The sequence below is a fragment of the Acomys minous genome, assembly GCF_964271855.1.
Source record: "Acomys minous genome assembly, chromosome: 2".
Classification (NCBI taxonomy): domain Eukaryota; kingdom Metazoa; phylum Chordata; class Mammalia; order Rodentia; family Muridae; genus Acomys; species Acomys minous.
In genome coordinates, this window is record NC_140484.1 from 76,233,074 (window position 1) to 76,245,360 (window position 12,287).

Below are 12,287 nucleotides of genomic sequence, written 5' to 3' on the forward strand. Positions count from 1 at the left end.
TTTCTGTTTCAATTTTGTGAAATAGTTTGAGGAGTATTGGTATTAGCTCCTTTTTGAATGTCTGGTAGAATTCTGCACTAAAACCATCTGACCCTGGTGCCCCCCCCTTTTTTTTTTTAGGTTGGGAGACTTTTGATGACTGCTTCTGTTTACTTTGGGGATATAGGACTGTTTAAACTGTTAAATGAGCTTGATTTAACTTTGGTAAGTGAACTCTATGGGGAAAATAGTCAATTTCCTTTAGATTTTCTAATTTTGTGGATTACAGGCTTTTGAAGTAAGACCTAATGATATTTTGAAGTTCCTTAGCATCTGTTGTTATGTCCCTCTTTTCACTTCTGATTTTGTTAATTTGGATACTCTCCTTCTGCCTTTTAGTTAGTTTGGCTAAGGGTTTGTCTATCTTGTTGATTTTCTCAAAGAACCAGCTCTTGGTTTCATTGGTTCTTTGTATTGTTCTCTTTGTTTCTAATTGATTGGTTTCAGCCCTAAGTTTTATCATTTCCTGTCATCTACTCCTATTTTTTGTGTTTGCTTCTTTTTGTTCTAGTGCTTTCAGTTGTACTGTTAAGTTGCTAGTATGGGATCACTCCAATTTCTTTATGAAGGAGCTTAGTGCTATGAGCTTTCTTCTAAGCACGGCTTTCATTGTGTCCCATAAGTTTGGGTATGTTGTGCCTTCATTTTCATTACATTTTAGAAAATCTTTAATTACTTTATTTTCTTTTCTTTGACCCAGTGGTCGTTGAGTAGGGAGTTCTTCAGTTTCCATGAATTGGTGGGCTTTCTTTGTTTCTGTTGTTGAGTTGTTGTGTCTTAATCTATGGTAGTCTGATAAGATGCAAGGGGTTATTTCAACCTTCTTGTATCAGTTGAGGCTTGCTTTGTGACCAACTTTGTGGTCAGTTTTGCAGAAGGTTCTGTGAGGTGCTGAGAGAAGGTAAATCCTTTTGTGTTTGGATGAAGTGTTCTGTAGATACTTGTTAGGTCCTTTTGATTCATGATGTCTATTAGTTTCATTATTTCTCTATTTAGTTTCTGTCTCTATGATTGGTGAGAGTGGGACATTGAAGTCTCCCACTATTAATGTGTGGGATTTGATGTGTGATTTAAGCTTTAGTAATGTTTATTTTAGGAATGTGGGTGCCCTTGCACTTGGGGCATAGATGTTCAGAATTGAGACTTGCCTTGGTGTATTTTTCTTTTGATGAGTATGAAGTGTCCTTCCTCATCTCTTTTGATTATTTTTGGTTAAAGTCTATTTTATTAGATACTAGAATGGCTATGCCAGCTTGCTTCTTGGGTCTGATTGCTTGGAAACCCCTTTTCCAGCCCTTTACTCTGAGATAACGTCTATCATTGCTGTTGATGTGTGTTTCTTGTAAGCAGCAGAATGATGGGTCTTGTTTTTGCAAACATTCTGTCAGCCTATGTCTTTTATTGAGGAGTCGAGGCTATTGATGTTGAGAGATAATAATGACTTGTGGTTGTTAATTCCTGTTATTTTGATATTGGTGGTGGTAGTATGTGTATGTTTCCGTTCTTTTGGCTTTGCAGATGTGGGGTTATTTCCTGTGTTTTCCTGGGTGTAGTTAGCCTCTTTTGGTTGGAGTTTTCCTTCTAGTTTCTTCTGTAGAGATGGATTTGTGGATAGATACTGTTTAAATTTTGTTTTGTCATGGGATATCTTGTTTTTTTTTTTTTTCATCTATGGTGATTGAAAGTTTTACTGGGTATAGTAGTCTTGGCTGACATCTGTGGTCTCTTAGGGTCTGCATGACATTTTCCTAGGTCCTTTAGCTTTGATGGTCTCTGTTGAGAAGTCAGGCATAATTCTGACCAATTTTCCTTTATATGTGACTTGGCCTTTTCCCCTTGCAGCTTTTAATATTCTTTCTTTGTTCTGTACAGTTAGTGTTTTGATTATCATGCTTGAGGAGGGTTTTCTTTTCTGGCTCAATCTATTTGGGGTTTTGTAAGCTTCTTGTAGATTTATAGGTTTTTTTTTTTTTTTTTTTTTTTTTTTTTTTTTTTTTTTTTTAGGTTGGGGAAGTTTTCTTCTATGATTTTGTTGAAAATATTTTCTGGGCCTTGGAGTTGGGAGCCTTCTTCTATCTCTGTTATTCTGAGGTTTGGTTTTTTTCATAGTGTCCTAGATTTCGTGGATTATTTGTATCAGAAACTTTTTAGTTTTAACATTTTCTTTGACCGATGTATTGATTTCTTCAATCATATCTTCTACACCATTGATGCTGCTTATGTCTGTGGTTCCTGTTCTCTTCCTTAACTTTTCCATCTCCAGGACTGCCTCAGATTGTGTTTTCTTTATTGCTTCTAATTATATTTTTAGGTCTTGAGTAGTTTTAGTCATTACCCCCCTCCCCCCCCCGGCCCGGTGATATTTTCCTGTATTTTTTGTATTCAATTCCTTCATCTGTTTGGTTGTATTTTCCTGTATTTCTTTGAGGGCTTTATTTTCCTCCTATAAGGCTGCTATCATAACCTCAGATTTAAGATCATTTTCTGAACTTCCGGTGTGGTAGTATCTCCAGGGACTGCTGTGGTAGGATAACTTGCTTCTGGAGATGTCATATGGCCCTTGCTTTTGTTGCTTATGTGTTTCTGCTGACCTCTAGCTATCTGGTTGTCTCTGGTGATAGCAGGCCTGGTGGTCTCTGATGGAAAAGCAGTTGAAGGTGGAAAGGGCTCTAAGCTGAATGTTGCTTGGGCCCCACACAGTCCTCCTTGGTCTGCCAGATGTACAATGTGGGTCAAAGCCTGAGTACTGCTCACCTCTGATGACCTTGTTACAGGTGAGTCAGGAAGGTCTGGAGTCAGTGGGGAGAGGGCTCTGAGCTGTATTTTGGTCAGGCTTCCCACTTGCCTCCTCAGGATGGTATACAATGGGGTTGGGTCCTACCTACAGCTCACCTTTCTGCTGGCTGTGTCCCAGGTGGGAGATCATGAGCAGTCTTTGGCATTATGGAGCCAGCCACACAGTGAATGAGAGCTGGCTTTAGGGATTCAGATTTGGATTCAGCCATGCAGTTGCTTGGTAGCCAAGCAGGCTCTGTGCTCCGGGCACTCAGATTTGGCTGGGCTCCCCCATCTTGAACCCACACTCTGTATGCTTATATTCTCCAACTGTTCTCCACAGGGAACCAGTAGAACCATGGATTGGAGTTGTGATGCTGACCCCAAGTATCCAGGCTCTGCCTTCAGGGAAGCAGGAGGAATCCAGGTTTGTTTGCTGACACTGAGCATCTCTGGAACTGGTCCATATAGGTCCAACACACTAGGACCCATGGGTTGTGAGACTCTTGGACCCTGGAGATAGCTGTGGGGGGGTTTAAATTGTGTATCCTCCAGCTCCTGGGATGTCCCCTTCCATCTGGAAACCCTGATGTTGGGGTCAGCCATTAGATTACTCGCCGTAACCACAGTCTCTTGTCTTCTGCAATTGAGATACAGTATACCCTGGCTACCACCATCCTGGAAGTCTTTGTGTTTTAATTTCTTACCTCTTCAGAGGAGGACAAAGGGCTATCTCTGGATAGAGAGTGATGGTTTATAAATGTAAAAGGGGAAACTCCCTGTTAGGATGAGGCGTTTAATTTAAATTGGGCATGTTAATTAGGTGAACCAAAGAGAGCTTTTGATTGCTGGACTTCCATACTTTGATAACTAGACCTTGGTAGTCAACCTCAGGAAGAGCAAGTGGCCAAATAAGGGAATAGACCTTGGTGGCTAGTTTTAGGAATGTAAATTTAATGTTTTTTTTAAAAGCAAGGTAGAGGGAATGGAGGAGAAAGGCAAGGCCTGCCAGAGCCATGTTTGTCATACTCAGGCTGGCTAGAGTCCCTTCTCAGGAGTTTATATACTATTTTAATAAAGACTAGTACAGTTGGGGAGAACCAATGAGACAAAGGGAAAGAGGTCAGACTCTTGACAGTGGTCAGTTGTGGAGAGATGAACATGTGGAGGCAGACTACTGGAAGGTAAGTGTTGCTTCAGTGAAGCTTATATGTGCAGATTCAAGTCGGTGCCCTCCCCAGAAGTGAGCTGGCTTTTTATCCCAGGACAGGAGAAATGGGGATAGAAACTCAGGAATTTATGCAGCAAGGGAGAGTGCAGAAAACTTTTCCTACCTCTGTGGTGTCTCAGTTGCCTTCAATTCAAAATACTCTTCATGGCAACGTGGCATATTTGGGGTGACTTCTGATCCTGTTCAGCATGGGAGTAAATCAAGGCACAGAAAGCCACTGATGCCATGGAGAAGGGATTGAATGGATCTGTTCCCTAAGTCAAGAGTGATAGGGCTGTGGCAGCAGGGGGCTGAGCTCTTTGTAACAAGGTCATTGTCATTATAGAGTTAAAGGGTTCTACACCCAGGATGCTCAGCTCAGGATAAACAGCTGCTGTGACTTGGAGGCGAGATGGAGCCAAAGAGAGGAAGAAGCAGAGGAGAGGACTGGAGGCAAATCAGCAAAATTCTATCAGGCATCCTGGGGTTTGAGACCAAAGGGCTGAAAATCAGAGGGGAGTCAACACCAGAGGTGGGAATAAGATTCATGGCTGTAGGGAAAGGAAGGGAGAATAACACAGACAATTAATGGCATAAAAGGATATGCTGCAAAGAACTGGTTTATGTGGTTGTGGAGACTGGTTGGGTAAGTCTGAAATCTACCAGGCAGGCCACTATGAAGAGCAGGGCAGGTGCTCGTGGGAAGGAATGGGTGTTTCTGCTCACAGGTGGAGTTTTCTTATTTAAATTTTTATTGTTTTTTTTTATGAGTTTCATATCATGGACCTCAATCCTACTCATCTTCCTATTCCCTCATATCTGCCCTATGCCCTTGCAACCTTCCCACAAAAGAAAAAAAAAAGCAACAGAAAAAGAAAGTAACTACACACACACACACACACACACACACACACACACACACACACACACCTCTTTGTGGAAGCACGTTGTCACAGTGTGTCCAACAGTATACCATTTTGTCCACACATCTTCACTTGCAAATGTTCATTGTAATGGGTCATTAGTCTTGTGTGAGGCCTCTGGCTTCTGCTACATTGTCAATACTGGGTCCTCACTGAGACTCCTCCCAGATATCCTCTTGTTGCCCTGTGTCATGGAGATCCTGCAGCTTTGGATTTGCAGGACTGACCCTTTCATGAGCTTCAGCAGCTTATAGATGAGGTAGATGGGTGGGCCAACTCAAAGCCCTGGATCTGGGCCTGGGTGATAGTTGAGTTGGTCAGCCTGCCAGCTCTCCCATACCCACACCATCAGGGTCAGTTCTCCAGCACTGCCCTGGTTAGCTCACCCAGTGCCACAACCAGCAAGGGGCAGAGTCAGCTCTCCCAATTTCATGCCCTGAGGGCCAGCTCACCTGCACCCATGCCACCAAAGCTAGCTCTACTTGTGCTGCCCAGTTGAGGTACAGGGCCTGGTCTCCCAAGTGCTGCAGTTGGTGAGGTGTGGGATCAGCTCTCCCAGTCTCATGCCCCCCAGGGCCATCTCTTCTGACTACTTCAGGTTTGTGGGGGGGGGGCATCTCCCCTCACCCACACCACCTCATGGCAGGTGAGTGGCGAGGCCATCTCTCGTATGCTCACAAGCACCTCTGTCAGCAGGACCAGTCGGACCAATCTCCCAAGTGCTGTAGTTGGTGAGAGGTGGCATCAGCTCTCCAGAATTCCAAAGCCAGTGAGGGGTGGGAACAGCTCTGTACAGCCTTTGGACATCAACATGGTATCAACCCAGGTGTCAACCCAGATCAGGGATATCCACATGGTCTTTAATGGTAATATGAGCCATGAATATCAATACAGACCTGTGCTGCTCCATGGCCATGGACCCAGAAATGGCTCTCAATGGCAGCATGAAGTTGGATTTCACCATGGCTTCAGGTGACAGGGCAGGCTACCACATCAGGCTAGTCCTCTGCACACTCAGGTCTCCAGTCCCACCTCTCTTCCTAATGCTCAAACTGTTCTGCTTTTCTTTCTTTCTCATCTGTCCACCACACACTTGCACATTGTAATGACTCCCACTTTGGGTGGACCACATGGCTGGCTGACCTCTGGGTGTCCTCAGCCTGCCCGTGCTATTTACTTTTCAAGAGAAACCTCAGTTCAGTGTTTGAAGCCCTTCAACTGATTGCACCAGGTCATTGAGCACAATTTCTTTTATTTAAAGCCAACTTTATAATTAGTCATAGCTGTGAAAATCCTTCACAGCAACGTCTAGATAAGGGTTTGTGTGATTCATTTGATCCTATAGGTCAGCCAAGTTGTGATGGTTCCTCTTCACTGTCAATTTGACAGGATTCAGATCACTATGGAAACAAACCTCTGAGCATACCTTTGGGGTAATTTCTAGATTAGATTAATTGAGGTGGGAAGATCCCCATCCTGAGTGGGTAACATCATTCCAAGGGAAAAAGAAGAAGAAGGAGGAGGAGGAGGAGCAGAAGGAGGAGGAGAAGGAGAAGAAGGAGAAGGGGAAGAAGGAGAAGAAGGAGAAGAAGGAGAAGGAGAAGAAGAAGAAGGAGAAGGAGAAGAAGAAGAAGAAGAAGAAGAAGAAGAAGAAGAAGAAGGCGGCAAACTGAATACTAGCATCCATCTCTCTGCTTCCTGACCATAGATACCAAAGTGGCCGACTGCCTCCCACCACTATGCCTTTACTCACCTTGATGGACTGACTGTATGTGATGACTCAGTCTATGAGCCAGAATAAACACTTCTTTCTTTAAATTCATTTTGTCATAGCAATGACTCAGGTAACTAATACATGTATTGAAACATAAAAATCTGCCACCCCTGTACTCAACATGCACTTACCAAGGCGTTAGTGTCTGTCACTGTTTGGAGGACTTGTGTTCACGGATTCTTTTACTCTTGCCAACAAACACAGGAAGTCGGCACCACTCCTAGTATTTGAAAACTGTGCTGTATCCTCATTAGCATTAGCTTTGCTCCCTTTCCCAGGCCTGTGGTGGGGTCATGTTGCTGTATACTTCACATTGGTACAGCGGCCAGTAGAGGCATGTCAGAACCTGCTTTTATCTCCTGGTCATTCTGCTGAGCAGTATTCAGTGGTGGGGGGTTTTTAGAAGGACCTTGAACCCATCAGTCGGTTGAGCTGATGGCGTCGTAGCCTGATAGATGGTGGAAAGGAAACTTTAGGAGATGGAACCTGGTGGGAGAAGTGGTCACTGTAGATGTGGCCATGATAAACCTGTTCTGTCCCCACCTCACTGCTGCTTCCTGACCACCACGAGGTAAGCAGCTTTGCTCAGCCCACTGCCGTGTTCTGTCTCACCTGCACCCAGGGACAATGGAGCTAAGTGGCCATGGACTGAAACGCCATGAGTCAAGAGAAACGTCCTCCCTCTGTGTTGATGCTCCTCCTCCCAGGGATTTTGTTAAAGAGTTGGAAAGCTAACTCAGGGGCTCTTTAATTCTGCCATATCACATAGCCTAGCCTGATCGTGTCATTTTATGGATGAGGAAACTGAGGCAGAGACAAGTTAGGCAAACTGCTAAGTCACCTTACTAGCCAATGTTAGATCCAGAACTCACACTCAGCCTCTTCGCTTTCTGTCCTGAGCCCTGTGATCACTCAGGTTGCTATCTTTCTGAGGCTTAGTTCTTTCAATTCCCCGTCCGCCTCCTCCCTTCAAGAAACATTTGACAATGGCTGGAACGAGTTTTGGTTGTCGCAAGTCGGTAAGCAAGGAGAGTAGAAGCCAGTGGTGGTATGTCACATCCTGCCTTGCACAGGGCTGCTCCCCAAGAGGGTTGCCCAGCCCCGAATGTCAAATGGTGCTGCTGCTGGGAAGCTGGGATAGACCTCCTGACTCAGTCCCCTGTTTCTTACGTCACCTACTGCTGCCCCCAACTGCCACCACCCTGTCTTTATCTCTTTCCCTCCTCCCCGTCTGTCTTTCACCACCCTTCTTCTTCATCCTCCGTCTTTCCTACCTCCCCCAACTCTTGTTCACTCTACATCCTTTTAACCTCCTACTTTCTTCCTCCTCCTCTTCTCTTCCTTCACTTACCATTCCATTCTCCCCTTCCTCTCCCCCCCCACTCTTCCTTTGCCTCTTTGGCTTCCTTCCTCCACCTCTACTCCTCTTTCCTCCCCATCCTGGTGCTTAGCTTGATGTCTCCTTTTCATCCGGCCTGGGACCTCAGGCCACGGAATGGTGCTGCTGTTCACATCCAGGGTGGGTTTTCTTTCCACCTCAGTTAACCCATCCTACAAATCCCCTGGCAGATTACACAAATGAGCCATCACACCCCGCTTTCTGCCTGCTTGCAGCCCGTCACGTGGTTGGGCCTGCCGGAAGTTAGTCACTTAATGAATTGACAACAGTTGAGTGTCGGTGCTGGGGCTGGTCTTAGCTGACATTTGCCTAGCTGATCTGGAGGTGTGAGTGGTGAAGGCGCCACATTTGCTGGTGACACTTCACTGTGCCAGGTAGTGAAATGCCAGGCTGCTGCGGCTGAGGCACAGGGAGAGAGCTCAGCAGGCTGCGTGAGTGGGCAGAGGAGTTGCCAGGGATGAGCTTAGTGTGGGCAAGTGCAAGGTGCCGCGCTTGGCAAAAAATAATCCAGTCTATACTTAGAGGTTAGAATGGGAGGGGAAAATTATGAATCAAAAGTAAAGTGACTTCAGCGAGTGACTCCCAGCCTACCTGACTGGGAGATTCACCGGAGCACTGGAAAGCAAGCTCTGCAGGTGTCTGGACTCCCGACTCAGGGATAGTTTCCCAGAAGTCTGGGCTTGGCTTTCTTAGGTCCACTTTTATTTCTCTGCAGGAAAACTGAGCAGGGTTTCCTAGATTTCCAGGGTTTTTGAGAGAAGCCAAAAAAAAAATCTTGGTTTTTTTTTTTTTTTTTGGTCAAGTGCCCATTTCTGTTTTCTTTATAACTTTTACTTTTGATATAAATTCTCTCCACAGAAAAATATTTATGAGAACAGTTAGAACTCCTCTATGCCCTGTGCCCAGATCCATTGCTGGTTAACATTTTGTCCCTGTTGCTTTCTCTTTTCCATTTGCCAATTTAAAAAATAAACACCCCACTGAACAGGCTGATTAAGAAGGAATAGAATTTGGCCAAGCTATCGGTGATTTCTGAAGTCCAGCCCCACTCTAAGGCCAATTAAGAATTCCTGTAGTAATAGGGGTCAGGAACATAACTCAGTCAGTAAAGCGATTACTGCACATTCAAAAAGATCTGTGTTCAGTCTCTGGCATGCACGCCCAAAACTGGATGCAGTGGGCATGTTCTTGTAATCCCAGCACTGGGAAGGCAGAGGCAGGTAGATCCTTCAGCCTTGATGGCCAGCCAACCTAGTAGGAGATATTGTCTGCAAAGACAAAGTGGCCAGTGCCTGAGAAATAGTACTCAAGATTAATTTCTGGCCTCCACGTGCACGTGTGCACCCCCACACAGGCACGCCTCTCACACACAGAAGAGTAACTGGCATGGAGTTTGGATCTTTGTATTCTTTAAAAAGTTCTTCCCCATTAATTAATTAATTAATTAATTTATTCATTCAACTTAATGCTGGTTGTAGCCCATCCCTCCTCACCATGCAGTCCCACCCTCCTTCTTTCCCCCCCCCCCATTCCCTCCCCTATTCCTCAGAAAAAAGGAGCTCCCCTTCCCATCCACCCCAGCTCATCAAGTCACATCAGGACTGAGCATGCCTTCTTCCCCTGTGGCCTGGCAAGGCAGGCAGTCCCTCCAGGGGGAAGTGATCAAAAAACGGGCATCAGAGTCCATGTCAGAAACAGCCCCGCTCCCATTACTAAAGGACCCACATGAAACCTGAGCTACCCATCTGTGTAGGGGGCCTAAGTCCAGTCCGTGCATGGTCCTTAGTTGGTGCTTCAGTCTCAGCAAACCCCTCTGGGCCCTGATTAGTTGGCTCTGTTGGATTTCTTGTGGATTTCTCCTGTCACCTCCAGGTCTTTTCTCCTTTCCTCCACTTTTCCACAAGACTCCCTACACTACGCCCACCCAATGTTTGGCTGTGAGTCTCAGCATCTGTTTCAAAGCACTGCTGGGTGGAGCCTTCCAGAGGACCATTCTGATAGGCTCCTGTCTGCAGGTATAGCAGAGTATCATTAGTAGTATCGGGGGTTGGTTCTCTCCCATGGGGTGAGTGTCAGGTTGGGCCACGCATTGGTTGGACATTCCCTCAATCTCTGCTTTAACTTTATCCCTGCACATCTTGCAGGCAGGGCAAACTTAGAGTTGAAGTTTTTGTGGGTGAGTTGGTGTTCCCCTCCCTCTACTAGGAATCCTGTCTATTTAGGGTGAGTCCTCTTCAGTTTCTATGACCTCTGCTAGTAGGAGTCTGTGCTAGAGTCCTCCTCAGATCCTCCCAGGAACCTACCCTGACTTAGGTCTCCAGCTTGTCATAGAGATGCCCCACCCACAGTTTCTCTTTTCTCTATAGGCCTTCTGTCCTCCTGTCCCTGCTCTCCCAAGGTCTGAGCTCCACCCTGGATCTTTGCATTTTTAAAAGATATTTTATGTTTATTTTATGTGTATGAATGTGTCTGTGTATATATATGTATATATATATATGTATACATGTATATGTATATATATGTATATATGTGTACACACACACACACACACACACACACACACACACACACACACACATATGATATGTGCATCTGGTGCCCAAGGAAGCCAGAAGAAGGTGTTGGATTCCCTAGAACCGAAGTTGCAGACAGTTGTGAGCTGCCATTTGCTTGCTGGGAAGTGAACCTGGGTCCTCTTAACCACCGAGCCATCTCTCCAGCCCAGGACCCTTGCATTTGAAAAGAATCTTCTCCAGATGATGCTCAAGTGTAGCTGAGGCTGAGGATTACTGGCTGTGCTCCCCTCAGAGTAGAGCCATGCATGCCACATATGATTGCTTACCGGTGGAGAGTGATTCAACTTTACCCAGTGGGAACAGGAAAGAGGCAGAAACTCTGCTGAGTGACTCTGGGCAAACTTTCTCCATTCTTAAAGAGGTATTCTCTGCTGCATGTTGTATCTAGCTATTATGGGATATCACAGCACCTGTGATGGGACAATATTATATCTGATAAATAAGGGGTGGAATTCTGGCTTGCAGAATTAGTTACATAGCTGTTGCTGAGACAAAATACCCAACAAAACAGCTTAAATAAGAAACGATTTATGTTGTCTCCCAGTTGAAATTATAGTCTATAGTGGAGCAAAGGTGTGGCAGCAGGAGGCCGTGCGCAAGCTGGGCCCTCAGGCAGGAAGCAGAGAGAGCTGAGTACTGCTCAGGCAGTGTCTTCTCCTTATCCAGTCCAGGCTTCCCGGGTGTTGTCCACATTTATGAGGGTCTTTCTAACTCAACTGATCCAACCTAAAACTTTCTCTCAGACAAGCCTTGTTTTTTCTCCTAGATAGCCCTGAATCCTGCCAAATTGACAATCAACATTAACCACCATAGAATGAAAATGTGGGGAGATGCAAAGACTTTGGTCCTTGGGTTGATTGTTAAGTCGCCGAGTTAACGAGCTTTGGGGGTTCCATTTAAGTAGGGCATATTTTTCTTATTTGAGTTGTATGACAGAGATGGCTAGTAACCTGCCGAGGCCACGTGCACACATTATATGATGTAGTTATTACACAGAAGAAGCTCTCTGCCTGTGGATGGCATTTTCAGCAGCATCCTGTCCTCTGGAGTCTACACAGAGCCACATGGCTGGTTCTCACCAGTGGATAGGACACGAAGTATGTAAGTTCCAGGCTGAGGTGGTGAAATTCCAGTTCATGATCCTTTGTCTTCTTACCACTGTCTCTTCCTTTGTCCCCGCCATCTTCCAGGTGGTGGTCCCCAGTCTGACGCCAGAGCTCAAGATGGCACAGTATGGATCCTGAGTCGCTGCCTGGAACTCAGCCACCTGACCAGAAACATTTCTTCTGATCTTTATGGGACCAAGAAATGAAGGCCTATTGTGATTTTGGTGCTGGTTTTCAATGACATAATCTAAGTCTCCCTGACCAGTGTAAACTGGCTAAGCAGGAAGTAGGCATTGGCTGCTGCCAGAAGAACCCCAACTCAGGCATGGGGAAAGGAAGTGATCATTAAGTCTAGATCACCATCATTTTACACTTTCAATTTAACTTAATATGTCCAGGATCTTGGAATATAGCCAGTTTTGCCCTTGAACTTATGGAATTTCCCTGCCTCAGCCTTCTGAGTATTGAGATGCCAGCTGTGCGCC